Here is a 16,113-nt window from a genome sequence, read left to right as displayed (position 1 = left end):
CTTCCTCACGTCGGAGTAAGCAATCGAAAACTAAGGATGAGCGCCACATTTACCTTTGCGATCATGTCCTCTTTCATTCCATTTTGAGCCGTCCTTTTTTAGAACAGGCCTCCCCCCCCCTCCCTCCGTGACTGGCGGGTCTTCTAACCTCAATGTTCTGATATTTCTGTGCCACCCCGCTCACCCCCTCTCGTGCGCATCGCTCGTTTTCGCCATGTCATTTTTCCCTCCGCGCTGAACGCCATTTTTTAAAAACCATTCCAATTGTTTGGGGGTCATTGGTTTAGGAGAGATCTTTGCTTGTGTGATTTCTTCCCCTGTGCTGATGGTCTCTTCTTGATGGATATGGCCCTCGACTGTTTTGTATCGTCTTTGCATGCGGTAGATATTTTTCCTTGCTGCCATTCTTTCGCGCTCTGATTCGTGACCCCTTCCTTTGGCGTCCCGTGCGGTGTGCTCATAATGAACACTCGTTCCTGGATGGCGCTCCTCCTGCCCGTTCCCCATCGCTTCGGCGGCGGCCCACGCAAGACCCCACTCGCCCCGCCCGCACAGTGCTCCCGAGGCAAGTGTGCCCAACCCTCCCTCCCTCTCTCGTCTACTGCGCCCTCGTGACTCTTCCCTCCCCCCCTCCCGGGACCCTTCCACCCCACCCTCTCCTCGTCGACGCAACACTCCCCCTTAATCCTCCCTTTCAGCCGAAGAAAGAAAACTTTTTCGGCTCCCGAAAAAGGTCCACGTCTCCACGTTTCCATGGCTACCGTATACTAAAACGGATCCTTTTCGACCGTCAGCTCCCTGGCTACCGGGTAAGGTTTGTTGTCGGCAGGTCGCCCCTCCCACCCTCCATGCATTGTGATGCTCTCGGCGGAGGGGGAGGGAGGAAGGGCCGTCCTCGGCGCTGTGGGCTTCATAATGCATTCCGCTGGGGGGAGGGACTCGAACGGCCGTGGAGATAAGTATTTATTTTTTAGACCGAAATTCGTTCTCCGTTCGGAGGCGAGTCGGAGCGGCTCTCCCACCTAAGTGGGTTGTTGGTTCTTGCGAGTCTTCTCCGTGGATTCAATTCCTCTCCAATGCGCATCGGCTCTCCTTCCATTCGCTCGCTACTTCGGCCCCCTTCCGACCCCCACGTGGGATCCTCCTCTTGCGCAACAAATTAACTCTCGGTCCCCTTAAGAAAAAGTGGCATTCCTCGGGAATTCGTCGCACCAAACCCATTCACTCCCCTCTCCGTCCGTCTCTTCCCCGGTCGCGCACCACACATTCTTGAAGAGTGCATGCGTGGGCAGTGGGATAGTGAACTGACGCTTCGCATCATTCCACGCATCCAAAACCTGCTCGTTTGAGACATTTTAGAATTTCCATTAACATCTACAAAGTGAGGAAATAATTATTATTTTTGATATAACGATTGTTCCTGTTATTGTCTCCATTCCACAAAGCATACAATTTGAAGACACAACTTTTCAGGTAATTATTGGAGCAATACTACCTTTTAAAGACATGCAACATGTACCAGGTATAATGGGAAAACTGATATGAAATATCACATTCGTTCAGAAAAAGTGTCGAGGTACACCTTCAGATATTAGGCATGGGTACGTTTTCAACGCATTTAGTACGATAATACCACCTTTGTCATTCGGCTTTCAAATACAATCCTGGAGCGGCTAATCGTTTAAGTACTGATTTGATGCAAGCGAAGTCCGCAACCGCCGGTTTTCCTATTTTTAATCTACGAGACTATTTTAGTCTACGAGACCTTTTTAATCTACAAGACTGCAAGAATTTTTCAATCTCGTAGACCATTACGTGCATGAAAAAGGCGCTTTGACAACAAGTGAACAGATTTCACTAATTCTGCTTCTTAGTTTGCATTGCTTGATTAATATCCTTGCCAAACTCGATCCAATTATGAATTTCAAATTATATGATGCTCGATTTTACTCATGTATATTTCGTGAGGTTTCTCTTCTGAGGATTTTTAAGATATACAGGTTTTACTGGCCCCGATTTACTATGATACATCATATCACCAACGTAAAATCACGGAGACAGTAGCATGGAATGGATTTTAAATGCCGTTTTTTTTCCTCGAACCAAAGAGACTAAGAGATCAAAAAAGATATAACAGCAGTGCGTAGGAGATAATTAGAATATGTAGTGTATATATTTATCAATGTCCTGCATGCTATTTTTTTCATTTAAAATATCCATTTTTAACAGTTCTATGGCATGATTTGAATATGCGTATCTTGTCATTGAGCACTGTTGCATGTGAGTACTTTTATTCGCGTGATTGACATTTTTCGAGTGCATGATCTAGCTAATATTTGTGTAGAGGTAACATGGTTGGGATAGTGGATTCATGGCTCGTGACTTAACACCCCCCGCCATGCGCCCTTTCGGCGGCTTGCGGGGTATCGCGTGGAGGTAGATTCAGGCTCCTTTCATTTCCTCGCACTGCCACCAATTGCTAACGTGGTGGGGCAGTAAACTTCGTTTTGTCATCACAGCCTTGAGCTTCGCTCAAAACCTACTCTAGCATTTAGACGGCACGTTTTCGCATAAAATTTCCTTCATCGGAGCATGTTTAGAGCTAAAACGATAAATAGACGGCCATCCTAGTTATTTCACAAATCTACTTATTCATCGTTGAATTTTCTCAGCCCACACAAAAGTTGAAGTTAATCACGGTTAGTGCAGTCCAAGTTCATGCGCCTATTTATTAATAAGTTAAGAGGTAATCAGTTATGTGATAATAGTCGTATATGGTAGGTTTTGGGTGGGCAAAGACTGGACACCGATCGGATCCCTTGTCTCCCCTAAGAAAACACAACCTGATATCCGACACGGCAGTCAACTGTTCTGCAATTTCGCATCCTTCCGTCTCCTCCGTCAAACGGGCTTATCTCATCGCCATTGAACACGCCATTCATCCGCCTTCCCTGCCTCCTTTGCATTTTTGCCAAACAATCCCCTCTGCTCTCCCACCGTGCTTGGCACTTCCTCGTTTGTTTTCCATGAAATAATAATCGCTTACAATATGGATATATTCTTAGGCACACAAGCATAACCTAACAAATTAAAGGAAATTGCTACACTCCTTCTGTAGAGCCGTAATAAGTTAGCACCATTTGTCCCGCAAAGAAAACTTACCTTGTTGGGATAGCTTGCGGGAGAAGAAATTCCACGAGAGTGACCAACCACAACCTCTCAACCAGAATGCCCTTCTGTTGTAGTTTGCGGGAGCGTTACTTCCTCACCTGTGACCAACTGCAAATACTAACACTCAAACTCAATTGGGATCATTGACAGGGTTAAAGGGACTCCCTAAAGGATACCTGGGTTTATGAACACACACTCCATTACTGTTTATGGGAATGAATTCCACGCCAGGGACAGCCACAGAGTTGGCACACTCGCGAGAGCTCAGGAAAACTATCACTCACTCACATTCAGTAAGGGCCTCATTACAGGGAGAAATTACCCAAATTGACCTAAGCTAGCAAAAAACAGGGAAAGACGCGCGTGTGCGTCGGATACGTCTATTTCGGCTTCAAGGTGGCCCTCCTCAAAGAACAGAAGGAAAATAGGCACTCACAACAGGAATTTGTAAGTGGATCAGGACATGGACAAACGTTCAATGTATGCACTAAGCTAAAGAGGCGGGGATGCAAAAATTGCAAGAACCAATGACGATTAAGGGGGGCGGAGGGAAGGGGGAGTGGGAGGACGTGAGGTGATTAAAGAGGGGAACTTTCAAAAAATGACAGTTACAGAAAACACATGCAACAAATCGGCTATGGTGCTACTATAATCAATTTATCCTTGCCATCGATTTCGGCGTCACAGCTATCACGGTGCATGCCATTTTCGTTTTTCCACCGGAACCATCTATGGAGCCAATAACGGCTCCCGGAGAAACTACTCCCGCAGAGGACGGTCCGAACCATTGCGCCGTTATTCAAGGACACCGGCGCTCTTTCACCACCGCTGGGGACAGGCACCAGAGGGTTACAGTAGCCGCAGCGACGCTGAAACGTGGCCGCACGTCTTAAGGCATCTTCGTTGTCGTTCACGTGCCCGTCCAGAACTCCTTTGAGGAACTCTCCTCCACAAATGATGCGGCGATGGACACCGCCACGGTGAAGGGCACTCCTCTTCAACCAGGGGCGAATCAGCGCCTCCAGCACCTCGAGGAAAGCGGTCTCTCCCACTCGTCATTAACGACGAGTGGAAGACGTTCGTGTCTTTCGCGAACTCTTCCGATCGACAGTGAAGAACCAGAGCCGCACTGTATCCCATGGGGAGACAGTGCAGCTCAACACGGGTAAATACCCGGAATGTGGAGGATTTCCTCTCCCTTCGGGCGGCGCTCGAGGATGCGGACGCTCAGATGTCGACTTGGGGAGTGGGCCATTAGAAGACTACCGCCTTCACCTTTTGTGGATTCTCTCCTCATCGGGACGTCGAGGGCTCCCTAGAAGGCCTCAGGGTAATCGGCATCGATGTCCACTGGGCAAAGGAACTTTCCTCGTACGGGAGTATGATTGAAGTATTCGTCGTCGAAATTGCGACGACACCTGAGTGGACCGTCGGCGCGGTAAAGACAGTAAGCCACATTGGGAATAATGTGGTGTCAGTGCGTTTGTATATATAGCGTGACCCTCAGTTCTGCCACCGATGCTCCCACTTTGGTCACGGGAGTTACCTCTGCACGGTATCCCCAAGGTGCCCAGTCAGTTCCGGAGGCCACGTGCTTCAGGAATGCCCATGATCCGGAGAGGAGCTTTGCCCAAGCTCTGACGGGGCAAACACGGCTTCTTCCCCGACCTGCCAGAAATACCAGGTGGATAAGGTGCGACAGGCAGAGAAACCAAGAAAGAAGAGACGAGGCCGCCAAGGAGGCAAAAAGGTGGGCGCCACGGCTCCCAGAGAAGACAACGCCCAAACCAACAAGAAGGGTCCAGCTCCTACCACACCCAGGACCTATCCTGCCATGCTGGGAAACCAAAACGCATGGAAGGGAGGCATCGCGCTCCACGGCGCACAGGAGGATGGGTATCCACCCTCTCGAAGCCCTCCACTGTAGCCTCCGAGACGGCAGACTCCATCCGGGTCCTCCTGAAGAACCTGCGCCGTTAGCAAATGGCAGACGAAGGGGTATTTCGCGAGCTCCCGGATCTTCACGGGGCCTAAAAGGACTTCGTCTCCGGAGAAACACCGGCAACTGACGAAATCAATCCATGAGGGCACTCGGAGCGCTCGCCACCATCATAGCAACTTGCAGTCGCAGCTACAGGTACTTGCGGCAATATTGCAACAGCTAACATAATTCTCTTCCCCCACTAAGGCTCAACCCCAGACAACGAAACTTAACCTCGTCATCAACTCGTGAAACGCGGGAGATGCCATGACGAGAAAGACACCGGAGCTTTTCGCATTTCTGTCTCGGCAGAAATGCGAGGTGGCTCTCATCCAGGAAACACTCCTTCGGCCGGAACAGGGGTAGACGGTCCCCGGATTTCTCACATTCCGGGACAACAGGAATATCCATGGAGGAGGCACGTCCATCCTTATAGCAGAACACTTGCGCGCGCAGCGTTTCCCGCTGCCATAATTCTCCTCGACGGAAGCCATTGCCGCCACCTTGGAGTGCGGCGAGGGACCTCTGCGCCTCGCCTCGGTCTACCCAGCACCACGGTCGGTGCTTCGCGTAGAGGAACTCGAGACGCTCTCCTTGGGAGACACTTCCACGATCACCGCAGGGGACGTCAACGCGAAGCATCTAGAGTGCCACTCCAGAACGCCAAAGGACGGCAATTCCGGCGGTGGGCGTCCCACGAGGGAATGTCTATCATCAGTCCATGTACGCTAACTCACCTCGAGTACGGCGAATGGAATGACGTGCTGGACATCGCGGTTTAACTCATCGCATCAACTCCTCTCTCCACGACGTCACACTATGTCCTAGACAGCGACCACCTGCTGGTCCTCCTGCAGTTCGCCAGACACCCATTCTTTGCGCTGCCCAAAGTTATCCGGAGCTAGAACTCCACCGTCTGGGAGGAATTCCGCCGCGACGTAATGAAACGCATTGGTAACTCGCCTCTGCCGGAGTCTCTCGACTTCCCGGAGTAGATTCCTCACCGGGACCGTAAAGGCAGCGGTGAAGGCCGCGATCCCGTGGATGGAGATATCAGGGAAAAATCACCTATGCAGGCGTTTCCAGCGGACGAGATGCCCGGATGAGAAGGCAGATCTTAAAGCTGCCCATCACCACATCCGGAGAACCATCGCCGGCTTTAGGACCACCCGATTGGAGGGGAAGGTTTCCTCTCTTTCCCCGGACGACGGATCCTTATGACTCATGGTAAGGAATCTCCAAGGGAAGCCACGGGAAGATGCACCTCTCAGGACGACCGAAGGATCACTGTACACTCCAAGGTAGAAAGATAAAGCATGGCCAACCATCTTGATGGAGTTTTCCAGACCGCGGCACCATCGGGAGAGGACTCATTACTCTCGCACGTGCCACGAGAGCCACCACACTCCAGACAGCGCGAGGAGAAGCCACCGAGGATCGCCGCAGACGACATGAAGAAACTATCGGCCAGGAAGGTACCCTGGCCGGTTGGCATCACAAATGTTATCCTAGCCCAGATGCCGATCTTCCTCGTCAATATGTTACTCTGGATCTTCAACGCGTGCCTCGCCATCGGGTATTTCCCCGCCCGGTAGAAGGGGCGCACGTAGTGTGCATCCCTAAGGCGGGGAGACCTTCATCACCTGAGGACTTCCTGCTGATATCCCTGCTCAATGACATTGAGAAACTATTCGAGCGGAATCTTCTGGGCCAACTCGTCACTATCATCAGTGAATTAGACATCAACCCGGCGCACCAGTCTGGCTTCCGGAGGGACAACTCTACAACCCACCAGGTCGCGCACCAGCTGATTTTTGTCACTGAGAGCTTCAACCAACGGAACACCGCCGTCGGGGCCTTCTTTGACGTCAGCAAGGCGTTAGAACAGGTGTGGCAAGAGGGTCTGCTCTGGAGGCTGGACTCCTTACAGTTCCCTCGGTGGTGGACAGCGATTACGGCGTCGTGGCTTCAAGGATGGTCATTTTGAGTCAGCTGAACAACTCCACAAGGAAGCCTGCTATCCCCGATGTTTTTCAACATCCACACGCAAGACATCCCAGCTGACTTTAGGCCCAACGTCGTCCTACCGATGTATGCAAATGACGCCGCACTTATCGCCCGGCCGCTACAAACCCGAGCAAGCGGGCCGCTGACTCCAACGAGCAGTGGACATACTGCTGAATGGTACGATAGATGGCGCTTCAGGATTAACGAGGGGATCTTCTTCTCTAAGGGGAGGAAGGGGCCTGACGAGATCCTCCTCCGCGCTACGGAAATCCTTTGGATGGAGACGGTAACCTACCTGGGGGTCACCCTCGATAAGCGCCTGCGACTAACACCCTATGCCAAAAGGGTTGCGGGCAGATCTGCCGGCAGAATAAATCAGCTGTGGCCGATCCTCGGGAAACACCTCGTCCCGGTTCGCCAGAATGTCTACCAGGCCGTCCTGCGTCCGAACATCGTCTATACAGCGGGTCGCTGCAGTCGTTAGTGGGAAACACCCGAGAGCGGCGCTTCGGCTTGGGTGGAGACCGAAAAATGCTGACTTAGGGGAAATCTGCGGCATAGCACAGCTGCAAGTGGTGTGCCAAGCTTCCCTTCGTCAGGTGAAGACAACATGCCACGAGGAAGTTCGCGAGATTGCTAATCTTTCGGTTCTCCCGTGGGACAGGCACCCACGGCCCAGAGCAGGCACCGGCATATCATCCGACCAACGGCCGCCGCCCAAGGCGGACCTCCACATCTTCGGTAATCCGGGGGTGAAAATACACCGGCAGAATTAACAACGCTGCCGGGGGATTAACCGAGAGTTTATGCATCGCTGAAGAGCCGTTAGAGCGGGTCAGCGTAATTACGCCCCATCCATGAGACCGGCGGCTACCACTACGGTACATTTAAAGAATTTTGAAAATTTTTAAAATGGAGAAAAGGGATGAGTACGGAATCGGTCCGTTTTCCCTATTGATAACGTTCATTTTAAATTTGTGGATGAAGAGAATTAACATTCCCGCGAACTACTCCAGAAGGGTATTCTGGTTGAGTTGTTGTGGTTGCTCACTGTCGTGGAATTTCTTTTTCATTTCCCACAAACCATCACGGCAGTTTAAGATTTCTTTTCGGGACGAGTGTTGCTAACTTATTACGGCTACAGGAATTTTCCATTACTTTGTTGTTTTAATAGGCCGTAGAGATCAATTAGTCTAGATTTTAAGCACAGCCTATTCAATGTCCAAGGCTCTATGGTTTCGGACGTCACTACCTCCATTGCAATCGTCCGAAAAAGATCCCATCAGTTAATTATGCACTGCGTGGGGTCTAAAAAGGGAAAGTTGGAAAAGTTTTCTCACTTTGTAATACGAAAAGTTCCCCGTCCTTGCAAAACATGCGCAATTTCATACGCTGACTTAATTTCGCCTAGACCGTGACTGCTCGTCCCGTCCGTTTATTTTAGAAACGCACTTGCTCATTTCTTCGATGCGGAATTGGATGTGGTCATTGGTATTCACCGTGCAGCTCAGCGGGCGCATTTATTGCAGACATCTGTATTGTCAGGATGTCCAGCAACTTCCCATTTGGACCATCAATACACCACGGCTGCAGCGTCAGGACTAGGTGTCGCTCTAATATTATCAACAATGAAAACGCTCGAATGATGGCCATAATTTTTACAGCAGCTTATCTGCACCGCGGTATCTACTTTTAGGAGGGGGGATACTTCTTTACTGCGAGTTTCTTCTAAGGCGAACGATGACATTTTTATTGCCGAGGTAAAGTATTTCAAGGTGAAGAAGTTTATTCTAAGAGGAGGGAGTTGATAATGGGTTCCTACATTTGAGATGAAAATGAAGAATTGTACATGAATTGCGGTGTCGTATGCCTCTGAAACTCGGCCTTTGAGGCAAGAGAGCAGCGTAGCTTGGAGTCAGCTTAGCGAACGCGGGCGCGAAAGGGGAGCAGATACTGCTCCCTTTTCGCTCCCCTTGGTCGCTCAAGTCGAAGAGAGAAGGCGATGGGGCACAAACACCGAACGAGAAGAAGGGAATGGACGGATTGGACACATCCTCACGTGCAGTTGGTTTACCCCAGATGGTTTACCGAAGATCATAATCTAAGGAAACACGGCGGGGAAGATTTCAATCGGAAGGCTAGGATGAAGTACGAGGAGTATGTCGTGGAAATTCGAAGGAAGGACATTTGGATATTTTGGGTAGCGTACTGGAGGGAGGAGAAGAGTAGGCGTTTTGGAGGAAATAAATAGCCGTTGAAAACGTGCGGCGCCAAACATTTATTTACTGTGGGCAATACATCCAGGTGCAGTGCCCGGGCCATTGAAAATCCACTCTAACCGGTGGAGGACTGATAAGCAAAAGTGAAATTTCGATTCCGTAAAAGCTCCCCGTTATCGACGCGTGGAATTGGCCACTTAGGAATTGGGAAGGCCGTGGTGGAAGTGCTCGCCTCGGTTCCCAGACGCCTTCGGAAATCCCACATCTCCCAGGGATGTTCCCCCCCAAGCGGAGCACCCCATAAACCATCATGGGATTGTTTTCTTTTGAGAAGCAACCCTCGCCCGCCGCCTTCTTCCCCGGCGGACCGCCGCCCCCTCTCCAGGGCCGCTCGCTCTTTTGACCTGCGACCGTCTGAAGGAGTAATTCAGGTGCGAGGTCTCCTCCCTTTCTCTCTCCCCCTCCCTCTCTTCGCCCACACCCCCTCCCTCTCTTCGCCCACACCCCCTCGCAATCCCGATGAGTAAAGCGAGCGAGAGGGGGGGGGAAGGAGATCCGTGGGGGGGGTGGATTTCAAGGCGAGTAGGGGGATGGGTGCCGCAGATCGTATCTCTCGCTGCAGGTTGCCCGTCTGGGGCTCCGGTCTTCCCTCCGACAAAGGGAGAAGGGACCCGCCACGCTTGGTGGTGGGCCATGCGCCTGCCGACAAATGACTGCACTTGGGCGAAATCGAAATTGAAGTCCTCGAGGGCTGTGAAATGGGAGCTATTCCCCTCGCTGGAAGCGCCCCCGTGTTCCAATAAACCCGATTCCACGTACGAGGTAATATCCCTTACAATTTTCCTGCTGAAATAACTTGATTGAACGATATATCGATTGAAGCATCGGACCCTCAATGCTGCGATTTGCGGATGGCGTAGAAGTTGAGGGAGAGAAAGGCAAGCATACCAGCCACTGCGGAGGAGTCCAGCCCCAAGACGATTAAATCCATGGAAATGGTACACATTCGGGAATGGGGAAAGATTATCTCTAAGTAAGGCACACCGCGAAAAATTGACATAAAGAACGGATTCGTTGAAATTCGTTCATGGAGTGTACTTTTCGGAGGAGGTGGGAAAGGCTTGGAGGGCATTGAGGTCCGAGAAAATATGGAAGTGGGATTGGCGGAAGAATGCTCGAAACGAAATGGATAGACACGAGGGTAACGAATGAAGAACACCTTCTTGGATCGCGTGGAGAGAGTCGTATCGATTGTAAGAAGATCGCAGGGAGAATGATTGGACATATGTATCCTGGGTTACGACAGCTTCCTGGGGACCACAATTGGAAGAAAGATGAAAGGGAAGAATTACAAATGAATTCTGAGGTTACAATTTTGCAAGTGATGGAAAATATCAGTAGCCAAGAGCCATGAGGAATTGAAGAGATAGAGTGGATGGAATCAGGGACCCCCCAACCCTGAGATTGATAATGCATTCGAAATCTTGGAGCAACAATCATCTGCTTGGATTACTTAATTCAGAAGACGTTCTTGCCCGTCGCTGCTTTCAGTGAGCGATGAAAGTGCCATGGTGTTGCTACTTTTCATTTCGCTTAAAGTGCACCTAGCTGTGTAATCCAAACATTGAGTATTTGTGGTGCAAACCGCGCAAAATTTGGGTAATAGTTTATTAAACTGAATTTTCAAGTCATTTGATAGATTTTACTACATTCGTAGGTGCATATGTTAGTTGATAGTATATGTATGTATTTTCATGCGTGTACTCGCAAGTTAAAAAGTTTTTCACATGAACATTGTATTCGGCTCTATGGGGTTAGATTTGCATTAGTTTGTTTGTTTGCATGTCGTTTTAATCTCTTTTACGGGTTGTGGCCTAACACCCCCCACCCCACATGCCCTTGCGGCGAACTGTGGGGTACCATGCAGATGTAGATCTGTATGCAGTAACTACGTGACCAATTTACCATCATTGCTTGTCCTCGGTGAATTGATTTGACGCGGTCGTGCCCTCTCATCCCCCCTCCACTCTCCACCTTCCCCTCCCCCCGCCCCGCCCCCATTCCCTTCTCTCGGCTTCCGCGTCCGCCCGCTCCTTTCTCGGCCATCCCTCTCTTCCGGAACCTCCAACTAATTGGAGCTTTTCGCGTTTACTTTTCTTTCAACAACTAGTTATTCGTCTTTGACTATTGTAAAATTAGTTTCACTCATTGAGCAAATTCAAGATACAATTTACATGATTTGAAAGCGGGATCTATTTCGATTATGTCAAAAGTGTCTTAAATAATATCTTCTTACTACGTGCGTACGATAGAGGAATTCATGAAAACATGATTCGAGAAATATGCCTCCTGCAGTAAAACCGACATGTTTCAAATTGCATTTTTCCCACCAATGAATCAGAATAGTTGCTAACTACGGCGTGAAGAAAGAAAACTTCAATAGCAAGTAGCCTGGTTGTGAGGTCGGTGGTGCATAATAGTTGTTGCCATGATTATATCTATACATTTCATTATTTAACAGCACTTTTCATAATTAACATTTCAGCTACACTTACTTTAGATGAGGCATACCAGCAGATATTGATGATTCCTTACCAGATACCCAACACATCGCTTTAAGGATATATGTAGATTTAAGTGGGCGTTGGCACTTAGGATGCCGATATCTAGTTAACGCTATCTCGGTACCAGTAGTTAGGGCAAAATTCTCAGGTTTTTCATGGTACTTCGGCAACTAGGACCTGCCACGTCTAGAGATATAACTAACTCCTTGTTCTATCGGAAAGTACAAAATATGATTGTGTCCCTCCATTTCATTTTTATTGCAATTTCTCCCTTTCTCACTCCTATTAAAATCATTGATTGGCTCCATTTGATCTTCATTACTGACCCGCATCACAGACCCACACACAATCAATCCTTCCCATCATCCCCTTTCGGCTGCTGCGGCCACCGTCCGTCCATCTTCGTCTCCCGAAGTGTCCAGATTAAATGTTTTCCGAGATCGACTCTTTATATCTTGTGCTTTGTAAGCAGGCGTCACTTCGCTTGCGCTGCCCGGTGCTTCCCCCTCGAGTCTCCCCGCGAAATTAATCCCTCTTCACCTGAAACTGTCTCTCGCCGAGTCAAAAGGAAGCTCTCGTTCGCCAATATCATTTGGGAAAGGCGGGTGTAATGGATAAGCAAAGTATAGGAGTAATTTCGTTTTGAACTATATAGTAGATCGCATTTTAAATAGGCGAAGCGTAGTTGCTATCAACTTAGTCGTTGGAAAAGTTCCAATAACGGAATCAAATAAAGGTCATTTCGTTCGCTAATTTCCGACAGCAACTTATAAATTTCCGTGCATCCCCTCCGTGCACTGCACCGGTAATCTTAAACGCCAGGGCAGAGTAAGGAGATCCACCTCAAATGGATTTAAATGCTCGTTTTCCTATCTCGCAGTATGACATCTCAAGTGAACTGTTTAAGTGCAGATGAGAAGGATTTTGTGATCTTTTTGTTCGTGACTCCCTAAAAACCAAAGTTTAAAGGCACGCAGTCCTCCCCTTTCACACTCCCTAACATACAAACGTACATGGTGCCATGGCAAGCCACCGCTAGGGCGTGTGGCAGAGGGTGATTACACACCAGACTACTTTTGGCGCAAAATAAATTTCGCATTGTGCCCTCTCGTCCAGGGCAGAATGTAGAATGTGAAATTGACCTCAACTCTGAGTCATCGCGATTTCGTTTGGGATTAACCCTGCTCAAAAACGTCAATTAATTTTTACGCAGCGGTCGCCATCAAATAGCGAGAAGCGTTGTCCGTTGCCCGGATGGTCATCAAGGGGGAGAGTGGGTGGGGGTGGGGGGGGGCGGGGTCGTTCGTCTTCACGGTCGAAAACTTGTTGCTTCTGCACTTCGATGCGAAGAGAGGGATTCGAGGAGACGCCCGCGACATCTCTCGGCGGAAAGGCCGAAGCTCCGAAGCGAAAACGCGAGGAAGAGGAAAAGCAACTCATTTCAGCGACAGAGACGGACGCTCGCTCTGTTTCACGCATTTGCCCTTTTGCGAAGCCCTTTCCCTTCCAGGAACATGGTTCGTTCTTTTTAGCTTCGATTAAGTCCTTCCTCTGAAACTTACTCGCCGTTTCGAATATTTGGTAAGGTGTTAAGGTGTTGAGGTCTCACGCGAAATGACTTTTAATGTGAGTGAGCATCTTTCTTCACTTTGTCTACATATGAATCCCATCGCATTTTATTTCAACTATATTTTCGTACTGTGTTACCACGCGAAAAAATTAAGCACAATGACAATGGGCCCACCACGTCAGTATGTTGTTCGCAACTAAGACGAAGGCGATGACATGCAAAAACGTGTTTATTACTCATCGAACGCTTTCCGCGGCGTCAGAAATAAAGAAAGGCCGGCTCCTTAAATATTTTCCCTTGAGTCGAAAAGAAGGAACCCACAATATTAGATTTATTTGATGTGTCCCATGAGGAAGTGTTATCGGCCCGCTGTTGTTCCTTTTATACATCAATGACACCGGGTATCAGGTTTCCAGTAAACTTCGTGTATTTGCTGACGATGCCGTGATATATAGGCAAATATAGTCATGAATATAGGGTATCATTGGCTGACGACCTAAATGCTATCCAAAAGTGGTGCGAGACATGGGAGCTAGAATTGAATTTGAATAAATGTGTTTCGATTAATTTTTGGAGGACAAGTATATCAACAGAAAATACTTATATTATATGTCCAGGGAACCAACACAACACACGTGGAATCCGTAAAACTTTGGTATAACGATAACTGAAGATATGTCCCGGGGAAAACCAATCTGTGAAATTTGCGGCAAAGCTAGGATTAATAAAAAGAATAATTGGGAATTGTTATTAGAGTGTGAAGGAGCTTTGTTATTGCACGTTAGCTGGGCCTAACTTATAGTATGCTGCAAGTTTGTATGGGATCCTCGTGAAGTAGGCTAAAGTTTGGAGCTAGAACGAGTGCAACGAAGAGCAGCTAGGTTTGAGAAAAGTTGTTCCGAACAAGTTAGGAGTCTCACAGCACTATTGGGAGAATTAGGATGGGAGCCCCACTAGTTGACCGTAGGCTTAAATAAAGGTTAAATCTACTGTGTAAATTTGAGGCAGGTTACTTATCTGAGTATGTCAAACACATATTACAGGCCCCGCTTATTATGGTAGGTCAGATCACCAACGTAAAATCTGGGAGATTTATTTTAGAACGGATAGGTTAAAAATGTCGTTTTTTCCTTGATAATAATCGTGTAGGAGATAATTAGAAGTGGCAGTGTATCTATTTGTCGATATCTTGCATGATTCTGCCTGCATGTTATTCTTTTTATTTCATAGCTTTTCTTTATAATTAATATAATGTTATTCCTTTCATTTATTGAATAGTGTTTTATGTAAATACTTTCTTTCGAGAGATTAAAACTTTTCGAATGCATGATTCAAACTAATATGTGTTTAGAGGTAATAAGATTGCAATTGTGCATGTATGGCTGGAGACTTAACACCCCCCGCCACACGCCCTTGCGGTGGCTTGCGCAGTATTGTGTCGCTGTTGATATACTCGTAGGTCCGCGATATTCATTTATATCCCACTGTCTCGCAGAACCGTCAAAATAAGTGCATCAGAATAAGAACAGATTCCTGTCTTGTCCATTGTTCTGTCGCTCGCGTGTTCCCCGGGTGGGCTTGGAGGCTGGTTTGGTGCGTTTGCATCTTTATTGGAGACGCTCTGGAAAAACATGTTGTCAATATTTGCCTTTTCACGCTATCTGTAATGATTTCTCCATTTTCCGTCTTCAAACAATTTACACTTGGACGTTCACCCCGTTCATTTCTCTAACATAGGACCAGAATGACTTTGGATTTTCCTCAAGATATTCGCATAACAATTTTTATTTGAAGGAGTACAGGGCTTTGCGCATGAATCTTTCATTTTATTGCAACATTCTTTAATTTTCTGTTTGGATGCTTTCACATAAAGAACATCTTCACTTTTTCAACTCTTTTTAATATTTGAATCTAGCTTTCTTTGCCTTCTCAATGCCTCTCTTCTTCTCCGTTGCACCATCTCGATTCCTTACTGTCGCATTTAAGTTTGGATGGAATGTACGCCTTCTTTCCTTCGCTTGAGACATTTAAGAAATCTTTTCAAGTCGATTAGTAGAAAATCGATTGTCTGGGTTTTTGTCTTGTATTCTGGTAATATTTTTTTTAAATATCCCGTTAAAATTTGCCTTTTCGAACAAGTATATTTTACGCCTTTCCTTGTTTACTTTCACGAACGTAGTTTTGAAGAATAGCATTATGATCACTGATGCCGCCCAGTATTTGAATATTTTTTATGATTAAGAAGTCGCGAAGATATTAAGTATGCTATGGCTCCGTGTTGGTGATTTAAAAACTTGTTCTAAAGAGGTTTCAGAGATATAAAAATATAGAGATATGACTCGTGGGAAATGGGACAATGGGTGGAAGATCTTTATGGAAAATATATTACGCCGTCCTCATCCGAAACAGGAAGCGAAATCGACGATGACAGGTGATGAAGGATGGGAAGTCTCCGGGGAACGCGAGAGCACAAGGGGAGGCGAGGCTGAAGTGGGCAACATCACCGCAAGAGAAGTCAAAGAGTTATAAGAGTAAAATGGGAGGGAAGAAATTGCCTAAACATTTATACGCAGTTTGTATTCATGAGCAAGGAAAATTTTC

This window comes from Hetaerina americana, unplaced genomic scaffold (assembly GCF_022747635.1).
Source record: "Hetaerina americana unplaced genomic scaffold, ioHetAmer1.1.p SCAF_47, whole genome shotgun sequence".
Lineage (NCBI taxonomy): Eukaryota > Metazoa > Arthropoda > Insecta > Odonata > Calopterygidae > Hetaerina > Hetaerina americana.
The sequence above is the reverse complement of the archived record's forward strand: the minus strand, read 5'-3'. Positions refer to the sequence as shown.